This window comes from Schistocerca piceifrons, chromosome 6, assembly GCF_021461385.2.
Source record: "Schistocerca piceifrons isolate TAMUIC-IGC-003096 chromosome 6, iqSchPice1.1, whole genome shotgun sequence".
Taxonomy (NCBI): domain Eukaryota; kingdom Metazoa; phylum Arthropoda; class Insecta; order Orthoptera; family Acrididae; genus Schistocerca; species Schistocerca piceifrons.
The window spans coordinates 567,027,078-567,048,966 of record NC_060143.1 but is presented as its reverse complement, the minus strand read 5'-3'; the positions used below and the strand labels follow the sequence as shown (position 1 = coordinate 567,048,966).

At 41.6% G+C, this 21,889-nt stretch overlaps 1 protein-coding gene across 1 annotated transcript in view; it reads right to left on the bottom strand.

Moving 5' to 3' along the window:
- Positions 1-20,753, bottom strand: part of LOC124803028 — a 96,564-nt gene extending 75,811 nt beyond the window's left edge. Inside the window, exon 1 of the mRNA XM_047264137.1 lies at positions 20,684-20,753. The gene's annotated coding sequence lies outside the window, so the exon portion shown is untranslated. The remainder of the gene's footprint in view (positions 1-20,683) is intronic.
- Between the last annotated feature and the right edge of the window lie 1,136 nt (positions 20,754-21,889).

The following is a 21,889-nucleotide window of genomic DNA, read 5'->3' as shown; positions in this document are numbered from 1 at the left end:
TGTTTCACAGAGGAAGACTGCACTGTAGTTCCTTCTCTAGATTGTCGCACAGATGACAAAATGGTAGATATCGAAATAGACGACAGAGGGATAGAGAAACAATTAAAATCGCTCAAAAGAGGAAAGGCCGCTGGACCTGATGGGATACCAGTTCGATTTTACACAGAGTACGCGAAGGAACTTGCCCCCCTTCTTGCAGCGGTGTACCGTACGTCTCTAGAAGAGCGTAGCGTTCCAAAGGAATGGAAAAGAGCACAGGTCATCCCCGTTTTCAAGAAGGGACGTCGAAAAGATGTGCAGAACTATAGGCCTATATCTCTAACGTCGATCAGTTGTAGAATTTTGGAACACGTATTATGTTAGAGTATAATGACTTTTCTGGAGACTAGAAATCTACTCTGTAGGAATCAGCATGGGTTTCGAGAAATACGGTCGTGTGAAACCCAGCTCGCGCATTTCGTCCACGAGACTCAGAGGGCCATAGACACGGGTTCACAGGTAGATGCCGTGTTTCTTGACTTTCGCAAGGCGTTCGATACAGTTCCCCACAGTCGTTTAATGGACAAAGTAAGAGCATATGGAATACCAGACCAATTGTGTAATTGGATTGAGGAGTTCCTAGATAACAGAACGCAGCATGTCATTCTCAATGGAGAGAAGTCTTCCGAAAAAAGAGTGATTTCAGGTGTGCCGCAGGGGAGTGTCATAGGACCGTTGCTATTCACAATATACATAAATGACCTGGTGGATGACATCGGAAGTTCACTGAGGCTTTTTGCAGATGATGCTGTGGTGTATCGAGAGGTTGTAACAATGGAAAATTGTACTGAAATGCAGGAGGATCTGCAGCGAATTGACGCATGGTGCAGGGAATGGCAATTGAATCTCAATGTAGACAAGTGTAATGTGCTGCGAATACATAGAAAGATAGATCCCTTATCATTTAGCTACAAAATAGCAGGTCAGCAAATGGAAGCAGTTAATTCCATAAATTATCTGGGAGTACGCATTAGGAGTGATTTAAAATGGAATGATCATATAAAGTTGATCGTCGGTAAAGCAGATGCCAGACTCAGATTCATTGGAAGAATCCTAAGGAAATGCAATCCGAAAACAAAGGAAGTAGGTTACAGTACGCTTGTTCGCCCACTGCTTGAATACTGCTCAACAGTGTGGGATCCGTACCAGATAGGGTTGATAGAAGAGATAGAGAAGATCCAACGGAGAGCAGCGCGCTTCGTTACAGGATCATTTAGTAATCGCGAAAGCATTACGGAGATGATAAATAAACTCCAGTGGAAGACTCTGCAGGAGAGACGCTCAGTCGCTCGGTACGGGCTTTTGTTGAAGTTTCGAGAACATACCTTCACTGAGAAGTCAAGCAGTATATTGCTCCCTCCTACGTATATCTCGCGAAGAGACCATGAGGATAAAATCAGAGAGATTAGAGCCCACACAGAAGCATACCGACAATCCTTCTTTCCGCGAACAATACGAGACTGGAATAGAAGGGAGAACCGATAGAGGTACTCAGGGTACCCTCCGCCACACACCGTCAGGTGGCTTGCGGAGTATGGATGTAGATGCAGATGTAAGAAATAGACTGAGCACTAGAACGATAACAGGACTTTTCCATTCCAAAAGAATACGAGATTTGTGCCCTGTTTCCACTTTCCTATTGGCATGGAATTTCTACGTCTGATCACTAATGACATTTAAAAGAATGGTAGAGAGGGAGAAATAGAAACCTAGATCGGTGAGTGAAAATAATATATCTTCTGGTATAGTGAGGTCATGTGGACTGGAATTTTGTCTTGTTTGGTTTTAATGTTCGTAACACTGACTGTTCAATTTCTTCAATTTCTTCAAGAAATTGAAGAAATGTATGATGAAATAAAAGAAATTATTCAGATTGTGAAGGGAGACGAAAATTTAATAGTCATGGGTGACTGGAATTCTAGTGGAGGAAAAGGGAGAGAAGGAAACATAGTAGGTGAATATGGATTGGGGGACAGAAATGAAAGAGGAAGCCGCCTGGTAGAATTTTGCACAGAGCACAACATAATCATAACTAACACTTGGTTTAAGAATCATGAAAGAAGGTTATATACATGGAAGAACCCTGGAGATACTAAAAGGTATCAGATAGATTATATAATGGTAAGACAGAGATTTAGGAACCAGGTTTTAAATTGTAAGACATTTCCAGGGGCAGATGTGGACTCTGACCACAATCTATTGGTTATGACCTGTAGATTAAAACTGAAGAAACTGCAAAAAGGTGGGAATTTAAGGAGATGGGACCTGGATAAACTAAAAGAACCAGAGGTTGTACAGAGATTCAGGGAGAGCATAAGGGAGCAATTGACAGGAATGGGGGAAATAAATATAGTAGAAGAAGAATGGGTAGCATTGAGGGATGAAGTAGTGAAGGCAGCAGAGGATCAAGTAGGTAAAAAGACGAGGGCTAGTAGAAATCCTTGGGTAACAGAAGAAATATTGAATTTAATTGATGAAAGGAGAAAATATAAAAATGCAGTAAGTGAAACAGGCAAAAACGAATACAAACGTCTCAAAAATGAGATCGACAGGAAGTGCAAAATGGCTAAGCAGGGATGGCTAGAGGACAAATGTAAGGATGTAGAGGCCTATCTCACTAGGGGTAAGATAGATACCGCCTACAGGAAAATTAAAGAGACCTTTGGAGATAAGAGAACGACTTGTATGAATATCAAGAGCTCAGATGGAAACCCAGTTCTAAGCAAAGAAGGGAAGGCAGAAAGGTGGAAGGAGTATATAGAGGGTCTATACAAGGGCGATGTACTTGAGGACAATATTATGGAAATGGAAGAGGATGTAGATGAAGATGAAATGGGAGATATGATACTGCGTGAAGAGTTTGACAGAGCACTGAAAGACCTGAGTCGAAACAAGGCCCCCGGAGTAGACAATATTCCATTGGAACTACTGACGGCAGTGGGAGAGCCAGTCCTGACAAAACTCTACCATCTGGTGAGCAAGATGTATGAAACAGGCGAAATACCCTCAGACTTCAAGAAGAATATAATAATTCCAATCCCAAAGAAAGCAGGTGTTGACAGATGTGAAAATTACCGAACTATCAGCTTAATAAGTCACAGCTGCAAAATACTAACACGAATTCTTTACAGACGAATGGAAAAACTAGTAGAAGCCAACCTCGGGGAAGATCAGTTTGGATTCCGTAGAAACACTGGAACACGTGAGGCAATACTGACCTTACGACTTATTATAGAAGAAAGATTAAGGAAAAGCAAACCTACGTTTCTAGCATTTGTAGACTTAGAGAAAGCTTTTGACAATGTTGACTGGAATACTCTCTTTCAAATTCTAAAGGTGGCAGGGGTAAAATACAGGGAGCGAAAGACTATTTACAATTTGTACAGAAACCAGATAGCGGTTATAAGAGTCGAGGGACATGAAAGGGAAGCAGTGGTTGGGAAGGGAGTAAGACAGGGTTGTAGCCTCTCCCCGATGTTGTTCAATCTGTATATTGAGCAAGCAGTAAAGGAAACAAAAGAAAAATTCGGAGTAGGTATTAAAATTCATGGAGAAGAAATAAAAACTTTGAGGTTCGCAGATGACATTGTAATTCTGTCAGAGACAGCAAAGGACTTGGAAGAGCAGTTGAATGGAATGGACAGTGTCTTGAAAGGAGGATATAAGATGAACATCAACAAAAGCAAAACAAGGATAATGGAATGTAGTCTAATTAAGTCGGGTGATGCTGAGGGAATTAGATTAGGAAATGAGGCACTTAAAGTAGTAAAGGAGTTTTGCTATTTGGGGAGCAAAATAACTGATGATGGTCGAAGTAGAGAGGATATAAAATGTAGGCTGGCAATGGCAAGGAAAGCATTTCTGAAGAAGAGAAATTTGTTAACATCCAGTATTGATTTAAGTGTCAGGAAGTCATTTCTGAAAGTATTCGTATGGAGTGTAGCCATGTATGGAAGTGAAACATGGACGATAACTAGTTTGGACAAGAAGAGAATAGAAGCTTTCAAAATGTGGTGCTACAGAAGAATGGTGAAGATTAGATGGGTAGATCACATAACTAATGAGGAAGTATTGAATAGGATTGGGGAGAAGAGAAGTTTGTGGCACAACTTGACCAGAAGAAGGGATCGGTTGGTAGGACATGTTCTGAGGCATCAAGGGATCACCAATTTAGTATTGGAGGGCAGCGTGGAGGGTAAAAATCGTAGAGGGAGACCAAGAGATGAATACACTAAGCAGATTCAGAAGGATGTAGGTTGCAGTAGGTACTGGGAGATGAAAAAGCTTGCACAGGATAGAGTAGCATGGAGAGCTGCATCAAACCAGTCTCAGGACTGAAGACCACAACAACAACAACACTGACTGTAGGGCTCACAGGAGAGTGGTCCAATGCGACATGTCGAAACCCATCCTGGATTTTTTTTGTACGGGAAGAATATAACGAAAGAAATGAACTGTGAAAATTTTAGCAGCTAAGATGCACTTACAGGTACCTTTTAATATACTCGTTTTTGCCTCATGAGGAACAGCGTTTCGCGGAGCGGCCGTGACAAGAGAGCGTTACACCTTGTAGCGCATATGTCCAGGATGACATATCCAAATTTTTAGCACGTAAACCACACAAAATGGCACGTATCATCGAAGTTTAGAGTAACATACACTTAGTTGTGCAACTAAACTGTTGCAGATGTAATTCTTACAAAGGTGTGATAAAAATAAAGAAAGTTTCCAGAATTAGGTTTTCACTCTGCAGCGGAGTGTGCATTGATATCAAACTTCCTGGCAGATTAAAACTGTGTGCCGGATCGAGACTCGAACTCGGGACCTTTGCAAGTGCTCTACCGACAATTTTTTGATATAGTTCGTTGCGTTTGGTCTGGGCGAACGTCACAACACATCCGCTCAAGTTGATCGTTGATTTCTCTACTCCTTTACACGCTGAGCTACCGTGCCGGCACCGCTGAGCTACCCGAGCACGACTCACGACCAATCCTCAGAGCCTCAATTCTGCCAGTACCTCGTCTCCTACCTTCCAAACTTCACAGAAGCTCTTCTGCGAACCTCTGCAAGACGTTGTCTCTCATCTTGTTCCGGTTATAGGACACCATCACCCCAAGAAAATTTTACATATACTAGATTTTATAACAATTCCTGTAGCAAATTTATTATCCTTATTCTTGTTTACTTTGTGACAGCACACGAACTTTTCTTTTAGTTGGGACCAGACTGACACTACCATACCGAGTACGAGATTTTTCCAACGAAGTATTTTCCTCTTTCCTACAACGAATGGGGTTACCATCTTGTAATGACTAAACTCGATGAATGTGCAGTCAATACTAAACGAAGTAGAGAGTGATTTCAGCTTCAACGACTCCTCAGATCTTACTAAAATTATATAAGCAAATATGACAGTGATTCAGAGTTAGATGAGAAAGACGGAAACGAAAATGAGATGGGAAATAAAAAGGTGTTAGAAGCAACTGGGTCAAAAGACAGGGAAACAAAAGTTTACTCTTTTAATTGTAGCACACAAATATGCAGCGATTGTTGAAAAAAAAAAGTTTATAGGAACTGCGTGTATAACTCTATTTTTTTAAATTTTCTATTTTAAGAAGTTTACAATTTCTTTGCGAAGGATCCTATTGTAATCCATTAATAATTTCTGACATAACTTTGTGATAGTAAAAAACTTAGCATTTCTTTGTACACGGGATTTTTGTTACTTTAGAGTATTTATTTAAGAAGAAAGTGCTTGCAGCTAATTGTAGGTATGTTCACCATAAAATATTAAGTATTAAGATTAAATTGATTCGAAGAGATTGTTTTATTTTCGTTCCTCTAGTGACAGGTAGAGATATAAAGACTTCAGAAATTTTTCCTATATCTTCCGAAATTTCTAAGCTCCATAAAAAAAAATCGAACCTGGCAACAATGTGTACAGATGACAGACAGCAGACCTCTGCACCTGCATGGTTTCCAAAATAAGTCACACGATAAAGTTACGATTTATTCATAGATTGGTTTCCGAGATAACGCAGGAGAAGGCAGAACAACCGAAGCTGTGAAGCACGAACGACACGTTAATCAACTCCGGATATTAAACGTAAAATGATGCAAATTAACAATTGCACTTTGAAACTGCCCGATGTAGTGACTCCCATGTGAGGTTATGCATATGCCGCGAGTAACACGAAGCAAAACTGCGTCTTCTGACGGTGCGTACTTACTTCTAAAGCGAACGTAATACTTTTTGTGAGACCGGTCGAAGCGTCAACGTTCAGCCGTGGCGACAGTGCTCTTCGAGGAACTAGTTAACGGAAGTCGAGGCTAAACAGATACGTTCACGTTCCACCGTCGCAAATCATGAACGCGCGGGGAGGGGGCGAAGGGGAGGGGGACATTCCCCTATTACGCTTGAGCTTGAAACCTGTTGTTCCGCTCTCCCTGCTGTTCAACCACGTGTCTCTCTACCAAGCACCGACTTCTCTGAGCTTACATCAAGGCCACTGTTTGTGAGCTCCCGGCAGCGAAGTCACGGGACGTTATCAGCGAGAGCAGACACAACTACTACTGACGCCCGTCATTGTTCTCCAAAATAGCACACGAAAGACAATAGGTACGCGGTGTTTGCTTACTCTCTTTTGTCGGTTCGAAATAATGCAAGCGAGTTTGGACGCATCGTTTCTGGAGGCTAAGACCTGCTCATTTTCACGCAGAGACTTGGAAGTTCTCCACTTTTTGGCTACCATAAGAGTTGTTTTTGATACTGTGGGAACGTTCTCAGCTGAGGATTAAATCTCGTCACCCACCCAAAATCAAAAGCAGTAATTATTCTGGTTAGATGTGATATAAATAAAAGAGTGACGCCCCCGCGAGTCCCTAAAAGAGTCTGATTTGATATGAATGTCGGATACGCAATTTTTCCCTCTAACTTTCGACACAGCTGATGTTTACTCACGCAACGAAGTCACAGGCTACAATGAATCGTTGTAGGGTAGTTTTATATTGATGCGACAGACATGCATCGTCTCTCGTACGACAAACGGCTGTTGATAAACTAATAGATGAGCTGTCACTGCAGGAGAATGCCATGCGAGAGGCGCGGGCCTATTCCCGGCCGGGGCGGAGACTTTCCTCGGGTCGGGGACTGGCTGTGTATTTGTTCATCATCACTTCATCCTCATCGACACACAAGTCGCCGAACTGACGTCTACTCAAAAGAACTGCACCAGGCGACAGCTTTATCCGACGTGCAATCCTAGCCACACGCACATTTCATTTCAACTAAATCAATCGTTCATTGCGCTCTGCCTTCTGTAACGTCACACATTTAATAATAACTGTTCCAGATTTTAAGTCAATACTTAGAGGTAGTAACAGGACTTATTCCATATAAAATAAACACTCATTAAAGTTCATAAACAGATGTGGAAGTTAAAAGCGCTAGGCAAATGACGGCCAACTGAGGTGTTTGGACAGAACAGCGAACATTATGACGGGACAACCAACTAGTTTTAAAACCGACTGACCAGTTGATGTTATTCGTTCAGTTGGTTTTTTTTTTTTTTTTTTTTTTTCAGCAGAGTGAAACAGTTGAATGAAGCTAGTCTCTGTGGCCACTTCAGCTGTATACATGAGGGTCTCCACACTGTTCATGGGTTTGAGAGATATCACTTACATACTTTTTCGCCTTTTCGGTTGTACATGAACCATAACTAGAGTTGTCAACTTTTTCTTAGGCAAATAACGTGTTTTGTTCAATCAGAGATGAATGAAAATTACAGACTTTTGCTAAAAATTAATTACAATCAAAATTTTCGTATTTATATCACTATGAATTCTTCGTCCTTCTGTCATTTAATATGGATTTTTCGATGGATTTAAGATATTAATAACCGCTGCTACATATTAAACTGATATTTAAATAAATTAAATTCATTGAAACTCTGTCTCTGCACCCGTCACCGATAATTCTATTTCGATTAATGTTCGGGTCAAGTGAAAAGAATGCATATAAAGCCGCGTCCACACCGGCAGCACCACGGGAGGATTCAGCCGACGACCGACATTGGCCGAAGACGGCCGATATTTCCAGTCAGTACGCCAGTATGAGTGCGGTCACACTGTAGCCGATCTCATCAGCCGAACGTGTAGGCTTCGGACGACAATCGGTGAAGTTCAGATCAGTTTGTTTTCTCCGATCAAATCGACCGTCCTTCTCACACATGAGCTATGAAAAACTGGTTAGTTTAATCCAAGAGTGAGTGAATTTGTGGCATCCTGAGGATAAAAACATATTACGGTACTCGGGATGTAGTTCGGAAATGTGGACTGAAATCGCACGTTTGTTGGAAACAATAGCCAGGTAAAATTTTTGTCGAATATTTTAGATGTAAATTACAACCTCAAGAAATCAATGCATTCGAGTGAGAAAGATGACGTATCTTATGCCTGAAGTTACTGTAGTGGGTCTTTTTTGTGTTGTGATAGGTGGACATAGCTGTCTACAAATCATTATTAGTGCTTGCTGCCGTTTGTATGCCAGTAGGGTGGTGATTCTGTTATATGTAGTGATTTGCCAATGGGGTGTTGTGTGTGTGTCCACTTTCCAGTGCTTTACGTGTCCATATAATCTTATTCTAAACTTTGTTTAACTTTCACACGTATGCTAAATGACAGCCACTGAAGGTTAATTAACGTGGTAGGCACAACTTCAAATAAATTCAGTAAAACTTAGTGTTTGTATTCTTGCTTTTCAGGGTCACCGCCAATTATCTTGAGCGTGTAAAGCCGAAGACTCATATGTGAATCACTTTCGAATAACGAAAGCTAATTTCGAGTACTTGTAGAGGTGTGATTCGAGCTCAGTTAAAAAATCCAATACTGACATTAAAGATGCACTTCTGGCTCAAGTAGAGGCGACACGTCAGTATTCAAACCTATACCTTGCTACACCACGTTCTGAAATGGACAGTTTCAAAGTTTTTGATATCTTCACACCTGCACCACAAATACTACGAATTGTTAAATCTATTCTCTAATGAATTTGACGCTACGCTTTGCGCAAGTGCACTGAAAAGGCACTGTGGTATACATGATTTCATTTATGAAAATTTACACTTACTCTGAAATAATACTGCCACTAGTAATTGTTTAAAGAGCATTAAAATTTCCAGTACTAGACTCTGATTATCTGAATATTCTGCCAGTACTGCAATAATTTTCACCATTTTTTTAATAAATTAAGCTGCTGTGAAACCATAAATCCGCCTTTCATTAATTAAATAATAGTCGCTTACTCACAGATAAATTATATCCTTGCATCATATAACAAAAACAGTATCTGCATTACTACGTAAGTTAACCATTACGTGCTCATAACCTCATTGTCAAAATACCGAAGTTCACATCCCACCACTGTAGCAAAATAAACCATACTTGGAACAAAGTGTTTTGGAGAGATCCTTAATACGGCTTATCAAATGGTTCAAATGGCTGTGAGCACTAAGGGACTTAACATCTGAGGTCATCACTCCCCTAGAACTTAGAACTACTTAAACCTAACCAACCTAAGGACATCACACACATCCGTGCCCGAGGCAGGATTTGAACTTGCGACCGTAGCAGTCGCGCGGTTCCGGACTGAAGCGCCTAGAACCGCTGGGCCACCGCGGCTGTCTGCGGCTTATCAACGAAACTATATATTTTCATAATATACACGTATAAAGATGAAGAACATCAAGAACGGGATTTTAAATTCGAAAGTAGTGTCACCTTCTGACGCTAATCGTTGGTGAGAGAAGGAAAGTGGTGTCCCAAACCGTTTCTAACATTTTTGCATGGCGCTTTTTCCCTTCATCTCATATATTCGTAAAACCTGTCTGGTAATTCCCGTAGTTGGAAACAGAGTGTACAGTACTCGCCACGTTCTTTTCGAGACAGATACAGCTTATTTACTTACATTCGGCGTCTTTTTTATAGAACTGCAGCACTCATCTCTAAGCGCAAAGCTGTTGTGGCATCCATCCTACACATGCAGGTTAAAATTTAACCTACTTCATACATAGCGACCTAACCTACTTGAGCCAGATGCAAACTGACGAAGGAGATCGGAGGCAACGCGACCAAAATGTCGGCCGATGTTAACGGGCGACCTCTGGCGACGGACTCTGCTGCCTGTTGTCGGTGAACGCAGCCTAAAAGCTACAAAATACTCTGTAGAGCCAAAGAAACTGGTACACCTGCCTGATATCACGCAGGGCACCCGCGAGCAGGCAGGAGTCCCACAACATGACGTGGCATGGACTCGATTAAAGTCTGAAGTAGTGATGGAGGGAACTCACATCTCGAATCCTGCAGGAGTGTCCCTGAATCCGTAAGAGTACGAGGGGGCGAAGATCTCTTCTGAACAGCACGTTGCAAGGCTTCCCAGACATGCTCAATAATGTTCGTGTCTGGGGAGTTTGGTGGCCAGCGGAAGTGTTTGAATTCAGAAGCGCGTTCCTCTGCAGCAATTCTGGACGTGTTGCGTGTCGCATTGTCCTGCTGGAATTGCCCGAGTCCGTTGGCATGCACAATGAACGTAAATGGATGCAGATGATCAGACAGGATGCTTACGTACATGTCCCCTGTCAGAGTCGTATCTAGAGCTATCAGGGGTCCTATATCACTCCAACTGCACACGCCCCACGCCATTACAGAGCCTCCACCAGCTTGAACACTCTCCCGCTGACATACAGCGTCGATGGATTGATGAGGTTGTGTCCATACCCGCACACGTCCATCCACTCGATACAATTTGAAACGAGACTCATCCGACCAGGCATCATCCTTCCAGTCATCAACGGTCTAGTGTCGGTGCTGACGGGTCCAGGTGAGGCGTAAAGCTTTGTGTCATGCAGTCATCAAGGGTATACGAGTGGGCCATATCGATGATGTTTCGTTGAATGGTTCGCACGTAACACTTGTTGATGGCCCAGCATTGAAAATGGCAACAATTTGCGGAAGGGTTGCACTTCTGTCACGCTGATCGATTCTCTTCAGTCCTCTTTGGTCCCGTTCTGGCAGGATCATTTACCTGATATTCACGGTACACTCATGAAATGGTCGTACAGGAAAATCCCCACTTCACCGCTACCTCGGAGATGCTGTGCCTCATTGCTCGTGCGCCGACTACAACACCACGTTCAAACTCACTTAATTGTTAATAACCTGCCATTGTTGCAGCAGTAACCGATCTAACAACTGCGCCAGGCACTTGTTGTCTTACATAGGCGTTGCCGACCGCAGCGCCGTGTTCTGCCTGTTTATACATCTCTGTATTTAAACACGCAGTTCCTCTGACGCTTCAGTGTAAGTTCGGCGTCGTGCTGCTGGTGTTGTTGTTGTTGTGGTCGTCAGTCCTGAGACTGGTTTGATGCAGCTCTCCATGCTACTCTATCCTGTGCTAGCTTCTTCATCTCCCAGTACCTACTGCAGCCTACATCATTCTGAATCAGCTTAGTGTATTCATCTCTTGGTCTCCCTCTACGATTTTTACCCTCCACGCTGCCTTCCAGTACGAAATTGGTGATTCCTTGATGCGAAATTGGTGATCCCTTGATGCCTCAGAACATGTCCTACCAACCGCTCCCTTCTTCTAGTCAAGTTGTGCCACAAACTCCTCTTCTCCCCAATTCTATTCAATACCTCCTCATTAGTTATGTGATCTCCCATCTAATCTTCAGCATTCTTCTGTAGCACCACATTTCGAAAGCTTCTATTCTCTTCTTGTCTAAACTATTTATCGTCCATGTTTCACTTCCATACATGGCTGCACTCCATACAAATACTTTCAGAAACGACTTCCTGACACTTAAATCAATACTCGATGTTAACAAATTTATCTTCTTCAGAAACGCTTTCCTTGCCATTGCCAGTCTACATTTTATATCCTCTCTACTTCGACCATCATCAGTTATTTCGCTCCCCAAATAGCAAAACTCCTTTACTACTTTAAGTGTCTCATTTCGTAATCTAATTCCCTCAGCATCACCCGAGTTAATTCTACTACCTTCCATTATCCTCGTTTTGCTTCTGTTGATTTTCATCTTGCATCCTCCTTTCAAAACACTGTCCATTCCGTTCAACTGCTCTTCCAAATACTTTGCTGTCTCTGACAGAATTACAACGTCATCGGCGAACCTCAAAGTTTTTATTTTTTCTCCATGGATTTTAATACCTACTCCGAACTTTTCTTTTGTTTCCTTTACTGCTTGCTCAATATACAGATTGAATAAGATCGGGGAGAGGCTACAACCCCGTGTCACTCCCTTCCCAACCACTGCTCCCCTTTCATGTCCCTCGACTCTTATAACTGCCATCTGCTTTCTGTACAAATTGTAAATAGCCTTTTGCTCCCTGTATTTTACCCCTGCCACCTTCATAATTTTGAAGAGAGTATTCCAGTCAACATTGTCAAAAGCTTTCTCTAAGTCTACAAATGCTAGAAACGTAGGTTTGCCTTTTCTTAATCTTTCTTCTAAGATAAGTCGTAGGGTCAGTATTGCCTCACGTGTTCCAACATTTCTACGGAATCCAAATTGATCTTCCCCGAGGTCAGCTTCTACCAGTTTTTCCATTCGTCTGTAAAGAATTCGCGTTAGTATTTTGCAGCTGTGGCTTATTAAACTGATAGTTCGGTTTTTTCACATCTGCCAACACCTGCTTTCTTTGGGATTGGAATTATTATATTCTTCTTGAAGTCTGAGGGTATTTCGCCTGTCTCATACATCTTGCTCACAAGATGGTAGAGTTTTGTCATGACTGGCTCTCCCAAGACCGTCAGCAGTTCTAATGGAATGTTGTCTACTCCTGGGGCCTTATTTCGACTCAGTTCTTTCAGTGCTCTGTCAAACTCTTCACGCAGTATCATATCTCCCATTTCATCTTGATCTACCTCCTCTTCCATTTCCGTAATATTGTACTCAAGAACATCGTTCCTGTATACACCCTCTATATACTCCTTCCACCTTTCTGCTTTCCCTTCTCTGCTTAGAACTGGGTTTCCATCTGAGTTCTTGATATTCATGCAAGTGGTTCTCTTTTCTCCAAAGGTCTCTTTAATTTTCCTGTAGGCAGTATCTATCTTACCCCTAGTGAGATAAGCCTCTACATCCTTACATTTGTCCTCTAGCCATCCCTGCTTAGCCATTTTGCACTTCCTGTCGATCTCATTTTTGAGACGTTTGTATTCCTTTTTGCCTGCTTCACTTACTGCATTTTTGTATTTTCTCCTTTCATCGATTTAATTCAGAATCTCAAGGAATACTACCAGCTCTCGTATTTTTACCTACTTGATCCTCTGCTGCCTTCACTATTTCATTCCTCAAAGCTACCCATTCTTCTTCTACTGTATTCCTTTCCCCCATTCCTGTCAATTGTTCCCTTATGCTCTCCCTGAAACTCTGTACAACCTCTGGTTCTTTCAGTTTATCCAGGTGCCATCTCCTTAAATTCCCACCTTTTTGCAGTTTCTTCAGTTTTAATCTACAGTTCATAATCAATAGATTGTGGTCAGAGTCCATATCTGCCCCTGGAAATGTCTTACAATTTAAAATCTGGTTCCTAAATCTCTGTCTTACCATTATATAATCTATCTGATACATTTTAGTATCTCCAGGGTTCTTCCATGTATACAACCTTCTTTCATGATTCTTGAACCAAGTGTGAGCTATGATTAATTTATGCTCTGTGCAAAATTCTACCAGACGGCTTCCTCTTTCATTTCTTAGCCCCAATCCATATGCTCCTACTACGTTTCTTTCTCTTCCTTTTCCTACTGTCGAATTCCAGTCACCCATGACTATTAAATTTTCGTCTCCCTTCACTGCCTGATTAATTTCTTTTATCTCATCATACATTTCATCAATTTCTTCATCATCTGCAGAGCTAGTTGGCATATAAACTTGTACTACTGTAGTAGGCGTGGGCTTCGTGTCTATCTTGGCCACAATAATGTGTTCACTATGCTGTTTGTAGTAGCTTAACCGTACTCCTATTTTTTATTCATTATTAAACCTACTCCTGCATTGTCCCTATTTGATTTTGTATTTATAACCCTGTATTCACCTGACCAAAAGTCTTGTTCCTACTGCCACCGAACTTCATTAATTCCCACTATATCTAACTTTAACCTATCGATTTCCCTTTTTAAATTTTCTAACCTACCTGCCCGATTAAGGGATCTGACATTCCACGCTCCGATCTGTAGAACGCCAGTTTTCTTTCTCTTGATAAGACGTCCTCCTGAGTAGTTCCCGCCTGTAGATCCGAATGGGGGACTATTTTACCTCCGGAATATTTTACTCAAGAGGACGCCATCATTTAATCATACAGTAAAGCTGTATGCGCTCGGAAAAAATTATGGCTGTAGTTTCCCCTTGCTTTCAGCCGTTCGCAGTACCAGCACAGCAAGGCCGTTTTGGTTAGTGTTACGAGGCCAGATCAGTCAATCGTCCAGACTGTTGCTCCTGCAGCTACTGAAAAGGCTGCTGCCCTTCTTCAGGAACCACCCGTTTGTCTGGCCTCTCAATAGATACCCCTACGGTACGGCTATCTGTATCGATCGTTGAGACACGCAAGCCTCCTCACCAACGGCAAGGTTCATGGTTCATGATTGGGGGGGGGGGGGGGGGGGGGTGCTGCTCGTATGGAAGGCAAAACGAACTGTTTGTTCAACTGTGCTCCATTCTGTGTTGTTCTGCGCTGCTCTGCGCCGTGCGTTTGTGTGCGGCATGGCGCAGCGCATCCAATGTGTAGTTGCGTATCACTTGCTGTTTGAACATAACGGTCAATATACTCAATTCATCATAAGAATAAACCTAATGTATGTAAACTTTACACTATGTACTCTTCCGCTTTTGCTGGAACCTCATAGGATTTTGTTTTATGTGGAGCAGAAGGCAAGCTGTCTCGAGTACAGTCAAGTACGATAATGATACGTTTTATGCTGTGGGTTACGACACAGCGATAATACGGGGCAACAGGTTTACCGGCGCATTTAACTTGCAAAGCACTGGCCGGGTAAGTTATCCAGCTAACCTGCAGTCATGTGAACAGTTGCACTAAAGACGTAAAAAGAGACGAGAACAATGTAGCTTTTAATGTCATTTAATTTTGAAACAGAAGGAAGTAACATATGGTAAAACTCAGGCGATACGCTTCTTCTATGATCGGACAGAAAACAAAACGCTCTCGATCTTAGATAACATAGTATTGCAATTAAAAGCAAGAGTGATAAGAATTCCCGACTTTAACACTGGTAATTTTTCTGCATGAGCTATGTGCGGCTCAAAAGCGCACTGACTGGATTTTACCGCATTGTTAAATATTGAAGCCACTAAAGGTATTACAGTCAGTCGTCTGGTAATCTGAACTCCTTCCATATCGGACTCAGAGGAATATGTATCAGTACTGCTACGTGATAAAGAGGCGATCAGCAACAGATCCGCAAGCCACCAAAAGTCCACATTTCCTCCTCCTTTTTTTATGACGGGCTCTTTTGCATTTCACCATCGTTCGGCAGTGACGCGTCACAAAGCCTCGTGCATTAGTTCCAGTACGTTTGGCAACTTAAATGTCTTGTTATTCCTCGCGACAGATTCCTTAACATGGCTCCAGATCAATTCTGTTTGGTTCAGACTGCAGTGTTAAGGTGACAACCATAAAAATATAGCATGTGTACAGTGTGCTCGGAGCCGTGAAAATTATTGCTTTCCATGTTTCTACGATGCTTATCTCTATGGCTCGTATGAGATCACATCTGGCCTACAAAACAATGGGCATATTCAAACAAAGAGTATTAAATTTTTCTTTTTTCTCTAAACAATTTAGTTGTGTGATGATTTTTTAACTTTAACAGTCTTTTATAAAAGATCGATTATGAAGAATATGTACTTTTAATGAAAACCAGAATGTTGCGTGCGATATGCTATTAGAAACTAGAAGATGTGCATTTTTCTTGAAAAACGATGGTTAAGTATGGGTTAATTACCATATATTTGATGAATTTCATATTTGAATGATTTACGTATTCAAACCGAACAAAAAAAAAATTAAATTTTCGTACGAGTTCCGAACAGCCGCCTCCCACCACTGCCGTTTATAAACTATGACACTACTGATTGCGCCACGCATAATCGAATCTGTTTCTCAAAAAATGTCAAAGCTGTTTTTTCTCTGTAATCTTGTGAAAACATTAAGAACAACTTGTTTCTAGTCATTAATGATGTTCCGCGCGCGTGTTTCACTACGAAGCAGGAAGCAGTGTCCATCCATTTTCACGGTAAGTATGAAGAGCGAGACAGAGCACAGGAACGTTTACGGAGACTGACTGTACACGATTCTTTAAATAAAAATTACGTAGCTAAAGTACGATTAAGAAAAACGTTGATGGCTGTTAATACAACAGAATGCATTAAAGTTTCATACACAGTGACAAAGTAATAAGATTTCTAATACATAGGTTGGATCTACTTCCAAGGGTGGAACAACACCAGTGTACGAGAACTGGCCAATCATCGCGTTTGTGTTTGTTTGCATCAGGTTTATTCTTGTGATAAACGGAGTATAGTCGGAAGATTTTTTTTCCTTTTTTCTTTTTTTGTGAAAAATATCTGTCACTGTTCGTTAAATTTCTTTGAATTTTTTTAATTGACTAGTTTCATAATATGAATCATCCTTTCAGACGTTGAATATCGCACTGAGTTTATCTTGAGGACCAGTTTATATCAAATGGTTTCTTCCATTCCTATGCACTGAGCTTTTCGGGATTCTGATCTTGGCACAAAGTCCACTACTAACGAAAAGCCTATTCAGAAATATGGACGAAAAACGGAATTAATAGCTACTTTCTGGCACACAATAAAAAGCAAATATCGGAATGGCAATAACACTGACGACAGGCGAGGACAGAGTGCAGTGGGACTGATGACCTTAGCTGTTTAGTCCCCCTTAAACATCCCAACAACCACCACCACCACAGAGTGCAGTCAATTAGGGACATGTACTTCATGGACGAACTAGTTCAAATGAACTCTTCTGGGAAAGGAACCTTTCGGAGCGGCCTTTCTTTTATATAACTCTAGTTATTTTATTCTTCACTTCCCCTACCTATTGGAGGTAGGAACGTGCATGAACGAATTTCCCCTTGTTTGATACTGAGTAAACTCCACTCCCATGACCTGATCTGTAACTCTGATCCCCTGACAGCGAACTTTGCGAACTGCATCGGATCGGAAGACTGAAACTGTTCCGTTAGTTCACTTGGTCCAGTTCAGTCTCCGGTATCTGTATCTAAATATTTCTTTCCCATCTTAAGAATTGACTTTTGCGAAATATTAAATGAGAAGAAGTTGGTGACAATTGACAGCTTTGCATCTTCGTGAATATAGAATGGCAAGTCATTAATATATATTAAGAACAGCAGAGGACCCAAGACCGAACCTTGCGGCACCCCATTCTTGATTGTTCCCCAGTTTGAGTGCGTCCTTATTTTAAGATAGTAAAGAATACCGAGAATTTTCGAAGTCTGTTTCCTCAAGAATCTTTTAGAGTTGCAACTGCTTTGGGATACTGATGTTTGAGTTCTAAATTTCACGTACCATGCATATAAAAAAAATTACAAAAATCCGATTACCGTGCAGTCTCCTTGTAAGTAAAAGAAGAGGAAGAAGAAGAAGCACAGCTCACATACCTATAGGAAATCGGACTAAGTTGTAATGAAGTTTCTAAGATTTAAGCGTTTCGACGGAGCAACGCTACGGGCATTAAAACGTACTGTTCGGCAGCAAACTTCATTCAGAGTACACAGTGTTATAGCCCTTCGATAACTGATGTCTAAGTGCTAAAGCTAGACTGTAACTTCTGACCTAATAAGACAAACGGAATCGCCTGAAATGAGATTTGATATTACACGAATTAAATTTGTAGTCATTTGTAGATCTTACAAAGAAATGCAGAATAAAGTGGAAGAATCATGTTCAACTTGTCGAAGGCCGTGGTGTGTCTAAAAATACCGTACACCAAAATCTCAGAGAAAAATTAAATATTGGCCATCCTTTTAAACGATGGCGTGACCAGTTCTGCATCTGAAGAGGCCAGCGGGTCTAATCCAAGATGTTGATGATGATAATACTTATTACTTTATCACCTTGTGGAAAATTTCTCTTGTACAGGAGATAAAGAGTCTTCCGGTTGAAATTACCTCGTCATGTGGACAACACGAGTAACACATTCGAGTGTGAATGTCACCTTTAGATCTTTGCGTTTATATGTTTGTCCTTTGCACTACGTCCATGTTCAAATGCGTTCGAATCTACTGCTGGACAGTCAGCGAGCTTTGTTTTCGACTTTTTCCCACATCATCGCAAGTAATTTGTCGTATAGTTTAAGAAATCTTCCGGATCAGTGGTTCGAATTTCCGTCAACAGATTCCCATGTGAAAAGCCACTCCTTTTCTTTAAGAACTCATGAAGCAATTTCGTCTATTTCATTGTTTTCGTTTTTTTCAGCCATAATTATGGCATACGCTTTCTCCTGGTTCGACATGTTGAATATTGAACGGCTGAGGGCCCCTTTAAGGTCTATAGGCATTAGTTCATCTTCGGTACTATGAAATAGTTCTCTTGTACTGAAAGCTCTTTGGTTTCTATATTTTTGGAGGAGGTACTTAGAATCAAGAGAAAGAGTCCGGTAAATATGGGCTCTAAAATCTGTACCTTAAGGGGAGGTTTACTATCTTAGGCCCGAAAAAAGCATGTTCTTCGAGAATATTTTCTCTGGATGTGCTATATATATCAATTTCAAATTTAATCAAAATGTTTATTGACATTTACTCTACAAACTGAAATTTTTTCGACCGGAAATGTCGAAGAGCAAACGCGGAAGTGCAATCGGAATGAAAAAAAAATTCTATGTAAACCTCCAATCGCGGTATGTCACAGGTCAGCTGGCTCTTCTGAAATCAAAACTGAGTTGACGTTAGAGAAGTATGTAAGATTCTTTAGGAGTTGTACCTCGCTTAAGTTATTTGGACCATAGGAAACAAAATGGCGGCCGTTTGAAAAAAATAGGGCGGCCAAGTTAAAATATTTATAGTTGATGGATCGGAATAAAAGTGGTACAACACCTAGACAATTTAGTTAGCTTCGACGGAAACAAAGAATCACGACAATCGGTTCAGTAGATTTGAAGTTGCCATATCGCGCGTTAGAAAAAGTCATTTCGAGAAAAATGCGTTTGAAGTTTTGACTACATATAAATGCAATATTATGCAACTTACGTTCAATCTGCTATTCCGGGTCCATAAATTAGTCCTTCCTCTTCCTCGTACAGGGCGTTCTGCTCGACCTGGGCCATCCTGCGCTGCTCCAGAGTGCTGGTACGGCCGGTGACAAGCGATTTTCGGCCGCTTGAATCCCGTGGTTGTCCGAATGCTTGGAGAACTGCGTCGAATAGAGTCCCAGGGTGACGTCCATCATTGTCATGGTCTTCAAAATTGCTGAATACCCTTCGTTGAAACTGCTCACTGCCAGGAACGTCGCAATCTCAACAGTCTTCCCACCAGAATGCAAATGCTTGTGGGCTAACTTCCAAACACACGCGTTCAAACTTTCATTTGAATTTTGTGTGTTTCCTACCAAGCACCGGTGCAATAACTCGTCCTCTGAAAGGGCCTCGTAGATGGGATGAACCACTTTTTGAACTTCTTTAGAGAGCAGCTGGTCGTGTTGATATTCGTCCAGATATCCGGTAGCCTCTGCAATGCGCCACTTGCACCAACTAGTTTCCCCAGCCGGACAATTTTGGTGTTGTGGGTGGTCATCCATCGAACACTTGTGGAAATACGTTGCCCAAATCGCCATCTTCATCTGTTCCACCGAATTGGAATGCCGTCGGATTGCCAAGCCTTAGTACGTCGTAAGCTTCTTGATCATTTTATCAGTTTTAGTCATGGCCAAGCACATAGAATAATTTTTCGCGGCTGCAAAGTCAAAATTCCCGAAAAAAACTGGTGCGTGAAAAAGGCCGATTTGAGGCAGGTGCATTTTTTTGTTCAACCGCGAATAACACACATTTCCGTTCCGTATTCGGAAAAATCGTTTTAGGGATGGATTCTAAACACTTTTATGGATCCAAAAAAGCTACTTAAAAAAATCGATTTTTTGAACCAAAAGATAGTAAACCTCCCCTTAAGAACTATGGACACTTTCTCAGTAGAAGAGAAGTGTTTCGCAGAATCGAAGATGAATAAATTCTCACAGCTCTTAACGTATGCACTTTAGAGCCTGTGTTTGTTGACAGTTTTTTTCCTGATCAGTGTCACCTCATGTGTCCCACTGTCAAAGGTATCAGAAGATTTTCGCTTATAACTATTGCCTCGGTCGTTACCGGACCAGGAAAGGATCCCTTACCTCAAATCGATACATTTACCCTTCTCCATCATCCCTGGAAATTCCTTAACATAATAACAGACAGATCGTGTATTGTACATTATATTAAGAGTTTTAAGTAAAGCAACCGTCGTGTATGCAGAAAGGTTTACAGTGACTGCTTGAAAGTACTGTCCAATTAGTGCTGGTAAATCCATTTGGAAACTTACTTGTGTGCGTGGAGAAAAACAACGTGAGAAAGACGACGTGGCGTGCTTTGGCCTGCGCCCGCCTGCGCTGTAGAAGTCTTGCGAGCTTCTGTATGCTGACTGCGCGGCAGCCCTGCGCGTGCGCAGTACAGCTGCGCGAAAGCCACGAGTAAATACATCACAAAGAGCGTGGGACGGCGGCACACGGAGCAGCTAGCTAGTCAGTCACTGAAGTAAATTAAACGTCTCAGCATTTTATTCTGTCCTTGTCGCGTGCTTCCTATACACTGGTAATGACTACTTGAAAGCTACACACTACAGTTTAATTAATAAATTGGCCTTTGAATGCCACGGTTAGTTTCACCGCACTCTCAATACTTCTAATCAATTCGTTATACGCTGTCGGTTCGCTATACACTGCCGGACACTCAAATTGTAACATCGTCAAAGCGGCCCGCAATAAATGGCAAATTCACATGGGGTGTACTCCATACTTCGATATTATTATTACATTTAATATTACAAAAGGTCCATTGCTTACCTAATGGTTACAGTAATGTACAGTAATACTGCTAATACACAATTCTACTTCATTTACAACAAAAATAGTTGTCTATAAAGTTCTTCCTGCAATTTTTTTTTCTTGTAGTTATGCATTCTACGGAGGTCGACTAGCCGCTTCCAGGGCGTTCCCGTCCCAACCGGGGTAAAGTGGGCCAACTACTACCATGCCTTGTATTCTGAAAACGTATTTACTACCTCAAAAAACGCCAGCTGTTTGATAATACTAGCATTCTAACTACCGCTAGTACTACATCAGTATTAAGAACGTTGTCTTAATTCTACATCATCTTAGAGTGTTTTAGAGGGAGGAGAGAAGACCGTCGTGCTAAACGGGGCATTCAGATCGTAGGCGATGGCCATACCAAAAGTAGGCTAGTCTGAATCCGACGGTAAACCCTGCCGAATAACATACATAGACTGCAAGACCTTGTTATTCAACACGGTATGGAGTCTCCAGCTCTCAAACATTCCTCCTACTCCATCTTGCGTCCTATTCATTACGGCCAGCAGGTGGCCAAACCACAGACCTCCTACTGGTTATGTCTTGTTCGTTTCCAACAATCATAATCCCAAATACTGTTTCATTGCCGTATTAGAAATTGGATCAGTTAGTTTGCAAGGTATCAGCATCGTTAAGAAACTGCATTACGTCCTGCATGCCAA